A 12269-nucleotide genomic window follows, 5' to 3' on the forward strand; every position below is an offset into this window, starting at 1 on the left:
TTTCCCGCTCTTTCTTCTGAAAATATTCTAGATCCATCCATTTGTAAGGGTGTCTCCTGTGCACAGCCCGCTTCAGGTCACCCCACAGATTTTTAGATGGATTCAGGTCTGGACTCTGGCTAGGACATTCAAAAACATTCATCTTCTTTTGGTTAACCCGTTCCTTTGTTGGTTTGAATGTATGCTTTGGGTCACTGTCTTGCTAAAAGGGGAAATTCCTTTCCATCTTCAGCTTACTAGAAGACAGCTGAATGTTTTATGCTGTTGGTATTTGTACCTATTCATGATTCCCCCACCTTGATAAAAGCCCCAGTTCTGGCTGAAAAAAGCAGCCCTAAAGCATGACGCTTCCACCACCATGCTTCACCATGGGGATGGTGTTCTTTTGGTAAAGTACTTCTTCTTGTGATAAACATTCCTTTTGGAATTAGGGAATTATTATACCTTTTGGAATTGGTCTCATTAGATCATAACACATTTTGCCACATAGTTTGTGGTGATTTATTTGAACTTAGATGTTTGAGAAAGGGCTTCTGTCTAGCCACTCTACCCCATAGCCCAGACATAAATAATACAAGAGATTGTTGTTGCATGCAGAGAGTAATCAGTACTTGTCAGATATTCCTGTAGCTTCTTTAATGTTGCTGTAGGTCTTGTCCTTTTATAAATTTTGGAGGGACATCCTGTTCTTGGTGATGCCACTGTGGTGCTCCATTTTCTCCACTTGTTGATGTTGGCTTTCACAGTGTTCCATGGTAAGGTTCCATTGGAAATTCTTTTATACCTCTCTCCTGATCGATGTCTTTCAACAAGTCAGATATCATACACGCTATGTAAGCTCTTTGTGGACTAGGACTTCAGTAGTCACATAAACCAAGAAGATGTCAAGAAAATTCAACAGAAACAGCCGAGCTTTACTTGGGGTTAATTGGAATAATTTCATCGATGACAGCTGTATGATAATTACAACCCCAATTCCAAAAAGTTGGGACAGTATGGAAAATGCTAAAACAAACAATGATGAGTGATTTGTAAATGTACTTTGACTTGTATTTAAACAAAAAAAAAGAAGGTATTCAGTGTTTTACCTAATCAAATGCATAGTTTTTTAAGATAAAGGTTTATTTTGAAATTGACACATACAACACATTCCAATAAAGTTGGGACAGGGGCACTAGGACTAATAGTGATGTGACAAGTAGAATAAGAAGGTGATGTGAAACAGGTGAGGTAATCATCTAAACATAGTATATAAGGAGCCTCCAAAAAAGGTCTAGTCCTTCAAGAGCAAGGATGGGTTGAGGCTCGCCGATCTGCCAACAGATGCATCAGCGAATAATCCGACACTTTGAGAACAACATTCCCCAAAGACACATCGGTAGGATTTGGGGCATTAAATTCACAAAGTAAAACATCAAATAATGTGTTTATAAAGTGTTTTCAATATAGTACAGGCCGAACTGAATTTTCAAATGACTCCTTGTTTTTTTGTGTGGAGAAGCTCTGTGATCTACTGAAGAAACACGAGTGTAAACTGGAGACACTGCGGTGAGTAACTCAGTGATGAAACACACTGAATTGAGATCACAATCTTTACAGTTATGTTTCCTGATGCAAAATATAAAAACTGACAAGATCTTCATCTCTATATTACTTTAACAGCTGTGTTTGTGTTTACATTCACTAGGAGTTCATTAATCTACACCATTACCTCCCTCTCTGCAGGTTAAAGAAGTGCAGTATAACAGATAGAGGCTGTGCTTCTCTGACTGCAGCTCTGAGGTCCAACTCCTCACATCTGAAAGAGCTGGATCTGAGAGAGAATCAACTAAAAGATTCAGTCACAAAGCAGCTCTCTGAGATACTGAAGAGTTCAGGAGGAAAGCTGATGTAAGTAAACACACACAGTACTGAATGTGTATTTTCTGTAGAAGAATGTCATGTGAGAGTAATGTAATTAGACAAATCAACCGCATGTAACAATAACAATCTTACTGTCAGAAGCACAGAGGATAAACTTTCATAATTCAGCATCAGAACTAAACCAAAACAACAACTCATCACTGCATGCTAATAACTAGCTCTGATTTAATAGAAGTGCACTTTGATCTGATCTGTTACTGTTCTACACAGAAATACCACTGCAGTTTTCTTTTCATTTTAGCTGGACTAACAGGATACACCAGTCCATCATGCTCTTAACTAACTCACTCTCATTCAGAAAGGGATCAATTTGAAAGGGCTTGAAACAGGACATAGCTATGGCAGTGTGACGCGCCTTTAATTCTCATCCTCATTGATTTCATATTTTATATTTTCTACATCCTTCTAAATCCCAAAGATTTTCTAACAGCACCAAAGCAACAAAAAAAGCACTTACACCTCCAAACCATATAAAAAAGGTACGTGTCTGAATTATAGTGAAGTCTGAATTATGAGTGTTACTGTCATGTAATAGATTTGGAGATGGATGCACATGCAGTTAAGAGCTTTATTGAAGAGAGGCAGGAAGACAAATCTAAATCGTAAGGCCAAACCGTGGTCAAAAACAAGTGGCGGGTTCAGGTGAACGGCAAACGGGCATAAACTGGGCTAAAAAGAGAATCCAAAAACACGAGGGCAAAACAAGATCAAAACCATGAAACGTAGAACACAATGAACAAGGCTTGGAATCGCACTGGCAGCAAAACACTGAAACGGTATTTCAGGTGTAATAAAAAAGCCTCTACTCTCATCCAAAAACAAACTCGAGCGTCTTCAGTTTGCCAGACACTACTGGAACTTCAAATGGGATCGGGTTCTACGGTCAGATGAAACTAAAATAGAGCTTTTTGGTAATAAACACCAGAGGTGGTTTTGGAGCACACAGAGAGGTAGCCATATGGAAAAGTACCTCATGTCCATGGTTAAATATGGAGGTGGATCTTTAATGTTTTGGGGCTGTTTTTCCAAAAGAGGACCCAAACGCACAAGTTGTTTTCATCACAGAGGTTCCAGGTTGGGAAGCTGCGTGTCCTTACAGATGTCGAATTTGTCTCGAGAACCTTGGCCTTCAGCTGCTGAGACCATGGTTGCAAGAAAGAGCGCAGGTATCAAGACTTCTGAGAGCATCCCAGAGTGCACTGAATCTCTGTGGTTTTGTGAAACACAACCCCCATGAAGAAGAACAAACAGGTGGTACAGAAGGTGCCACATTTACCCATCATCACTTGATCCAAAACAGTGGACCGTTGCTGTGGGTGTGGCCAGCCATGCTGCAATGACCACCAGAGAGTCAGTGTCATTTATGACTATTGTTCTCATAGAAAAAACCAGCCTACTAATAAAATTCCACAAATTAGAAATCAATTTACAAAGAGTGCCCAAAAAAATGTTAATGTGCGATAGTTTCATTTATTACGAATGTGTTTCATTCATTGTGTAAATGAAAATGTTTTATATTTAAATGTGTTTTTCTTTTCGTATTGTTGATGAAGACATTTGATGACAAATAAAATGTAAAAATATAAGGAAATTATTAATGTTAATAAAATACGTTAATGTGTTAATATGTTAAAATGTTAATGTTAATAAATATTAGGACAGTTTTATTCTATTGGGGCAGTTTAGAGATCCATCCGTGTTAGATATATACTCCGGCTCGCTAAAGATCTGAATATTTAATAACTATTGGCCAAACATTTATGCATTTAAGGGTTAATATGTCTTCAATATGGAGGTTTGTTTATGTAACCAGATGAAGGAGTGAACAGTGTGTGTTTAATAAAATAAATAGTGACAGCTGGATTGTGAGAATGTAATGTAACCCCAGCAATATGCTGATTTAATGACTGATCTGTTTATAATAGCGGCTATTTGGTAAGTTTCAGAAGCATTACTTGCTTTTCTCATATTAAAATAGAATTTTGTACTGAAATAAATTTGTATTGAACTGAAAAAGATTGTAATGTTGTACCTAAATAAAGTAGTAAATATCCAGATTAGGGGGAAAATACATGAACATAAGGGTTTAGTCAGTTATCTTAACTAGCTTAAATACAGTAGCATTAACATTTATTCATCTAGCAGCTACAGGCTAACTTTACTGTACTCAATATACTCATACTGACATCAAGTACCTTATTACACACATTATGTAGTGATTTAACACTGTGTATTAGTCATTCTAACAGATTATACCTTTTATTTACTTCATTTATACTTACAGCTGAGGGGAAAACTCCAAACTTCACTGTCACAATACATTCAAAATGAATTAAAATACTATAAACTCTTAGTTCTTTTCACAGTTGAGGTAAAAACCTGAGAAATGATTTGATCAGAAAATAAACTGAGAGTTAAGACCTACATTAACTAACTTCTCTGTACTTTAACTGTATCTTACCTGTTCAACTGCAGCAATAATCACTGTTTTTTCTTACTACAGCTCGAATTTACTGACTTTATCACTATTTCTCAATATTAAATCTGATTAAAATCGCTACAGCAGCGGGGGAGATGCTAACGATGCTAAAGTCTGAGGGGAATTAACACCGGGCGCGCGCGCAAACGGTGGGAAAGTCTGGTGACGTCATCGCGCGCTAACCAGTGTGTGTCAATAAGCTGTAGAAACACTTCATGTAGGGTCTCACTGCTGCCTGGGGGGAAGGGGGGTAGGGCACAGTGCGGATTGGGACGAAGCCGTTAAAACAGCATTAATAAATGCAGTGCTAAAAAATGCTGCGATGTAAAATAATAATAATAATAATAATAATAATAATAATAAAATTAAAATATTATACAAACAAACAAACAAACAAATTAATAAATAAATACTTCTGAAGATTTTGATTATCCTCAGAATCGTAACGTTATATTGTATGAATCCATTTCATTCACAATTTTTTTGTTTTGTTTTGTTTTGTTTTTTTTGCTTTCACAAAATGGCTGCCAATCATCAAAACTTCTCCAAATGGAAGCTGTGAGTGATGCGCGTGAAAAATCTGATTGGCTCCGATTCGTGGGCTTTTTACTCTGTTGCTGAGGCAAATCTAAGTAGATCAGGGATATATTGTCTCCAATTTGTGGTCTTTTTACTATCTGGTGCTGACTGCTGAGGCAAGACAAGAAACAAGAAAGCTGCTCCCCACCATGTATGTAGTAATTAAATGTTTAAAAGAACACCAAGTGAGTGTGGGCTTGGAGAGATGTGTAAAGGAGAAGAAATGCTGAGTGATCCAAAGAGGATTGTCCAGGTGGAGCACGGAGCGGTTGGAGTAAAGACACCTAAAGGCGCCTGGAAAGCTTTTCTGGCCCATTTTACATGTAAATGAAGCCGAAATCACAGCACAGCCGCTGTCTTTAACTGATTTGTCTGATGATTTTGTCAAACAACAGAAAGGATTTGAGCAGAGCAGCAGCTTGGATGTGACTGCTGGTTAACATGAGTTCTGAAGTCAAACATTAAACAAATCGGAGAAGGAAGAATCCATTCAAATATAATGGACCTACAAACCATCGCCTTTTCTATTTTATTTTATTGCTGAGGTGCATATGTAAATTCTAATACATGCACACAGTCTCACATACATTAGCACAAACAGAACTTTGTTGTCAGTGCTGCCTGGATACTTCATTAATCCAGTAGTTTTGCTTCTAAAAATCTACATTGCGTTTATCAATTAGAAACGGAGTAAAACGACTGAAAAATGTATTAAGGTGTGGTAACTATAGTATAAGTGGAATAATCGACTCCGGTCTGTTGAATTATTAGAATAAAATGCACACCAAGGTGTAACAGCCACATTACCACCTTATTATTTTTCTAATAATCCCACGACCTGTCGTCAATTATTCCTTACATAATTTGTTGTGTGTCAGACATTTATCATGATGTTTTTATACACCTGAGTGTATGTGTACAACTTGAAACATTTTTGGGTGGTGCACATGTTACTATTCAGTCTTACTCATACTCATCATAACTGCTGACCTTTTACACCTTTCCCCCATACAGACAGTACTTCACTCTCATCTTTCTGTCTTTAGTAATGTTTGCCTGTTACGCCATGGCGAACTCGCGGCCACTGTGCCGGCGCGGACTACACATCCCAGCCACACCCGTGCTCGTTCGCCAAGTTCGCCGGAATACTGAGTGCAAACACCTGCGCGCCGCCCAAGGTTATTTAAGACCCTATTAACAACAACGTGACGCGAAGTAGCGCTAAAGCTTTCTCTACGTTGGCTTGTTACCACGCTCTCTACAAACATTGTATCTTCATTGGTTTTGGAACTTCCGCCTCGTTCTCAACTACGATTCTGGATTTACGTTTTGGATTATTGTGTTTGCCTCGGACTTTGTGCTCCACTACACTCGCTCTCCTATCTGCTTATCCTCGGCCCGCGCTTGCCTCCTACCAGGTACCGTGACAGATTACTTCGCTGATCATGGAGGCAGCGGGCGGCCCGGATTGGGTACAGGTGTGTCAGGAGAAGGACCTATTGCTAAGCGCGAAGGACGAACAGATTGACTGCCTCACGCAACAACTGGAGCAGCTCCGCGTCACCGAAGGGCAACCCGTGGCTCCCGCGCACAAGCTCCAGCTGCGCACGCAGCACTCGCCCCAGCCCCGCCGGTTGTACACTATCCGCCCATGCTGACACCAGAGTGCTATGCCGGCGAACCCGACCGATGTAAGGGTTTCATGCTGCAGTGTACCTTGTTCTTCGAAAATAACCCGGAGATGCCGGAGGAGCGCCGGTTAGCGCACTTCATTGAACTACTCTCTGGTCGCGCCCTGGAGTGGGCCACGGCAGAGTGGGCGTGAGGAGGAATGGTCAGACCAGCGCTCACAGAGTTTCTCGCGCTCTTCCAACACGCATTTGATCATTCCCCAGACGGCTGGGAGACTGGGCAGGAGTTCCTCGCGATTGCACAGGGTCCTCGCGGTGTGGTGGATTATGCCCTGGAATTCCGCACCGTAGCTGCACGGAGTGGGTGGAATGAGCCGGCACTTAAGACCCCTTTTCGGCGAGGTCTCAACCCCGAGCTGGTCCAGGAACTAGCGTGCCGGGGTGAACAACTGACCCTCGACGAGCTCATCGACCTAGCGGTAAGGCTGGACCGCCTTCGCCGCACTAATTGCCCCACGATGTGGAATCCCACGCCCACTGAGCCGCTTCCGCCCACGGAGCCCATGCAGCTCAGCCGGGCACGGATCCGTGAGGAGGAGAGAGAGAACAACGCCGAGAGGAACGGTGCTTCTACTGCGGGGACAGCTCTCACTTCGTTCGCCAGTGCCCATAGCGGAGGGCGCGATCAACGGAGGAGGGCCCCATCAACCAACCTCGTTGTCCCCGGGTGAGTGCGTTCCAATTATCTAAAGCTGATTCTCTAGTGTTTCCTGTGTTGCTCAAATGGTCAGAGAAATCTTTTGTGCTTTCAGCGCTCATCGACTCGGGGGCAGCGGAAAACTTTGTAGATGAGCAAACAGCGCGCATCCTCAGCCTCCCCAGTGAAGCCCTGCTCCAGCCACGAGAGGTGCATTCTATCGACGGGTCCCTCATAGGAGGCGGGGTCATCTCCCATCGCACGGCCCCAATCACTATGCAAGCCAGTGCCCTCCATCAGGAAACCATTGTCCTATATATCAGGGTATCTACCCGTCACCCCATCATTCTTGGCTTACCGTGGCTCGAACAGCATGACCCCCAGATATCCTGGACCACCAAACAGATAACCAGGTGGTCTCCTTTCTGCCTACGTCATTGCCTGACGGGCCTCACAGCTCCGGTAGCTGCCACTACAGTGGAAAGCCCCCTGTCTTCAGTCCCAGTCACTGTGCCACTTGCTTATCATGACCTCCGCACGGTATTCAGCAAGGAGCGTGCAAGCCGTCTACCTCCCCATCGGGCATACGATTGTGCCATAGACCTTCTCCCCGGTGCTAGCCCACCACGGGGTCGAGTGTACCCGCTCTCCCAGGCAGAACAGCGGGCCATGGACGCCTATATTCAAGAGGCACTGCAGCAGGGGTACATTCGGCCGTCCACGTCACCCGCTTCGGCTGGATTCTTCTTCGTGGAGAAGAAAGGGGGGGCCTGCGACCGTGTATTGATTATAGGGGGCTCAACCAGGTGACCGTCAAGTACCGTTAGCCCCTGCCACTAGTGCCCGCCGCCCTTGAACAGCTGAGATCTGCATCCTTCTTCACGAAGCTGGACTTACGCAGTGCATACAACCTAATCTGCATCAGGAAGGGCGACGAGTGGAAGACGGCCTTCAGCACCACTTCCGGGCACTACGAATATTTGGTCATGCCGTATGGGCTTGCTAACAATCCCTCAGTGTTCCAAAACCTGATCAACGACGTCCTGAGGGATCTACTGGGGCACTGCGTCGTCGCGTATATTGACGACATATTGATCTACTCGACGTCCCTGAAGGAGCACATTAAGCAGGTCCGCCAAGTGCTGGCACGTCTGATGGAACACCAGCTGTATGTGAAGGCCGAGAAGTGCGAATTTCATCGACGCACCATCAAGTTTCTGGGGTATGTCATCAGTCCAGAGGGGGTTGCCATGGACCAAAGCAAGGTAAGGGCAGTAGTGGGGTGGCCCAAGCCCCGAACAGTCAAGGAGCTACAACGATTCCTGGGCTTTGCAAACTTCTAGCGGCGGTTCATCCGCGACTTTAGTAAGATTGCACAACCCCTGACCTCCCTCCTTAAGGGGAAACCTCGGCGCCTCGTCTGGTCCGCTCAGGCCCAAGAGGCCCTGAACGGGCTGAAACGGAGGTTCACTAACGCCCCCATCCTCTGTCACCCGGACCCCTCCAGACCGTTTGTCGTGGAGGTCGACGCATCTGAGAAAACTGTCTCCGGCAGAACGCAACTATGATGTGGGGAACCGGGAGCTCCTGGCCATCAAATTGGCCCTCGAAGAGTGGAGACATTGGCTGGAAGGAGCCGACCATCCATTCCTCATCTACACCGATCACAAAAATCTCGAGTACCTGAGGACGGCTAAGTGGCTCACACCCCACCAAGCACGCTGGTCTCTGTTCTTCTCCCGGTTCCAGTTCACCTTGTCATACAGGCCAGGGACCAAGAATATGAAGGCGGATGCACTGTCTCGTATCCACTCTCCCGAAGGCCTGGCAGATCGGGAGAAGTACATAGAAAACCCCTCCTGTGTGTTGGGCGCCATCGAGTGGGCCCTGGACAGAACCCTAGCTCGCCTCCCGAGATCATGCATCCCCAAGGGCTGTCCCCCAGGGAAGCAGTTCGTGCCGGAACGCCACTGTCTGGAGCTTGTCACCTGGGCTCATATGCTGCGAGAGACTGGACACCCGGGTGCCACCGCACTTACAATCTGCTTGCCGAGAACTATTGGTGGCCCCACATGCCCAGGGAGATACAGCGTATCGTGTCCTCCTGCTCCACCTGCGCCCGCTCCAAGACACCCTGTGCTTTACCCGTCGGGAAATTGGTGCCACTTCCCATACCCGCACAGCCATGGTCCCACTTAGCCCTGGATTTTCTAACCGATCTGCCGGAATCACAAGGCAACACAGTTATACTTGTGGTCGTGGACTGATTTTCTAAGTCCCTGCGCATGATCCCACTTCTGACCCTCCCCTCTGCCATCACCACAGCTGAACTGTTGCTCCAGCAGGTGTTCCGCTACTTCGGCCTCCCAGAGGAGATCGTGAGCGACAGGGGGCCCCAGTTCACGTCTCGAGTCTGGGCCAGGTTCATGGAGAAACTGGGGGTCACTGTTAAGCTCACCTCCGGTTACCACCCACAGGCTAATGGCCAGGCAGAGAGGGCCAATCAGGAGATCCTCCGATTCCTCCGAACGTTCTGTGCCACCAGCCCGGAGGACTGGAGTCACTTCCTCCCGTGGGCGAAGTATGCCCAGAACTCGTTGCGACACTCCGCCACCCAACTAACCCCGTTCCAGTGCTTCTTGGGTTACCAACTGCCGCTCTTCCCCTGGAATGCTGCCACCACTGACTCCCTGGCCGTGGACGAGTGGTTTCGCCGCAGCAAACAGATCTGGGAGCGCGCACATCAACAACTGGTACGAACCTCTCGCATCACCAAGCGGAAAGCGGACAGGCATCACGGAGCGCACCCTGATTATCAGCCAGGGGACAGGGTATGGCTTTCTACAAGGAACCTCAAAACACCTCTCTCAGGCAGCAAATTGGGACCCAAGTATGCCGGCCCTTTCCGGATCCTGAAACTTGTAAACGAGGTTACGTACCGCCTAGACCTCCCCAAACACAGCCGCATAGCCCCCTCATTCCATGTCTCCCTCCTCAAGCCAGTAACACCGAGCCCTTTAGCCATGGCGGTTCCGGAGAATACCGCGCCTGACCCGTTAGAGATTGAAGGTTGCCCAGCCTACCATGTGCAGGAGATCGTGGACTCCAGACGCAGGAGAGGGGGGCTTGAGTATCTGGTAGATTGGGAGGGTTACGGCCCAGAGGATCAATGCTGGATCCCATCCCGGGACATTCTGGATGCAAGCTTGCGCGACAACTTCCACGCGGCTCATCCAGACAGACCGGCACCCCGGAGGAGAGGACAGCCTCGGAAGAAGTCCGGAGTGAGCCCTTTGGGGGGGGCTCTGTTACGCCATGGCGAACTCGCGGCCGCTGTGCCGGCGCGGACTACACATCCCAGCCACACCCACGCTCAAGTTCGCCGGAATACTGAGTGCAAACACCTGCGCGCTGCCCAAGGTTATTTAAGACCCTATTAACAACAACGCGGCGCGAAGTAACGCTAAAGCTTTCTCTACATTGGCTTGTTACCACGCTCTCTACGAACATTGTGTCATCATTGGTTTTGGAACTTCCGCCTTGTTCTCAACTACGATTCTGGATTTACATTTTGGATTATTGTGTTTGCCTCGGACTTTGTGCTCCACGCTTCACGACTCGCTCTCCTATCTGCTTATCCTCGGCCCGCGCTTGCCTCCTACCAGGTACCGTGACATTGCCAAAGATCAGATACCCCAACACCAAGGCTAGCTTTGAAGATTTATGTCCCTCTGGCAGTATCTTGGGTTGTGTAGCTTTCTCCATAATAAAACACCAACAACTCTAAACCCTGTTCACACAGCGAGTGAAATCCAGCGACAAAGTGAAACCATCCCATTCATTTTCAATGAGAGCTTGGCGACATGGGCAACAGCACAGATTTTGGGCTTATATCACATCCAGGACAACCCAATATACCACCAAAGTTCTACAGACCTTTAAGCATCGCGCTGTCCGCACAAGCCTTTATGTAAAATGAAGGCACCAATGATAAAACAATCAGAGTCACATTGTGCTTGAATTCCAGAATTTAAATTTAAAAGTTCAGAACCTTCTAATGTCATAATAGTTGAGAACAGAGAAAATCTTGATGATATGTTCACTAGACCCATTCATAGTCTCAACCAAAAGTTATCAGCCATTATTGTTTACATTGTGTCAATTGAAGCATGAAGAAATGCTTGCGTGGAGATCTTTTATCTTTATACTAAACTGAGCATCATCAACATGACTGAAATATATATATATATATATATATATATATATATATATATATATATATATATATCACAATAAATACTGAAAACTCACAAAATATACATTATACATCAATCTCATCTTGAATATTATTAATTATTAATATTTATTAATTATTAGTTATTATTATATTAATATATTAATATTAGAGAAATTACTAGAGATATGTTGAAGAAATTTGACAGTAAGTTAACAATGAAATTCACTCAGATGGGCGTCCGTCATTACTCAAAGCCTATTGGCTGATTTCGGTCATGTGACTGGACTGTGATCATTTTTCCATAGCATGGCTTTATTTTAAATGGAAAATTCTGTGACTCTGATCTTTCTATCATCCAAGTACATTTATGAGATCATTCTTCAATGCTCAATCAACAGCCGTGGATGAACAACTCCAAAAATACAGTTTTGTGACTCTGATCGTTTTTTCATTGTGGTCTTCAAATGGAAATACTGGTGTGAATTTCTAACATTTACAGATAAGGATATAAAGGTAAAAATGTCATTTCTGTCCTGAAGAAAACACGTCTGGAACACATTAAACAGCACACGCATTTGTCGCAGCGTCTGATACGACAAACCACGTTAATACACTTACCAGATTGTTTGAAGCACTTAATATAAAACATTCTCTTGTCTTGGACAACCTGGATCATGCACTTTTCCCTCTCACTCTGTGACCTCCGCTATTTTTCAGATGGGT

The sequence above is a fragment of the Ictalurus furcatus genome, chromosome 4 (assembly GCF_023375685.1).
Source record: "Ictalurus furcatus strain D&B chromosome 4, Billie_1.0, whole genome shotgun sequence".
NCBI classification, from domain to species: domain Eukaryota; kingdom Metazoa; phylum Chordata; class Actinopteri; order Siluriformes; family Ictaluridae; genus Ictalurus; species Ictalurus furcatus.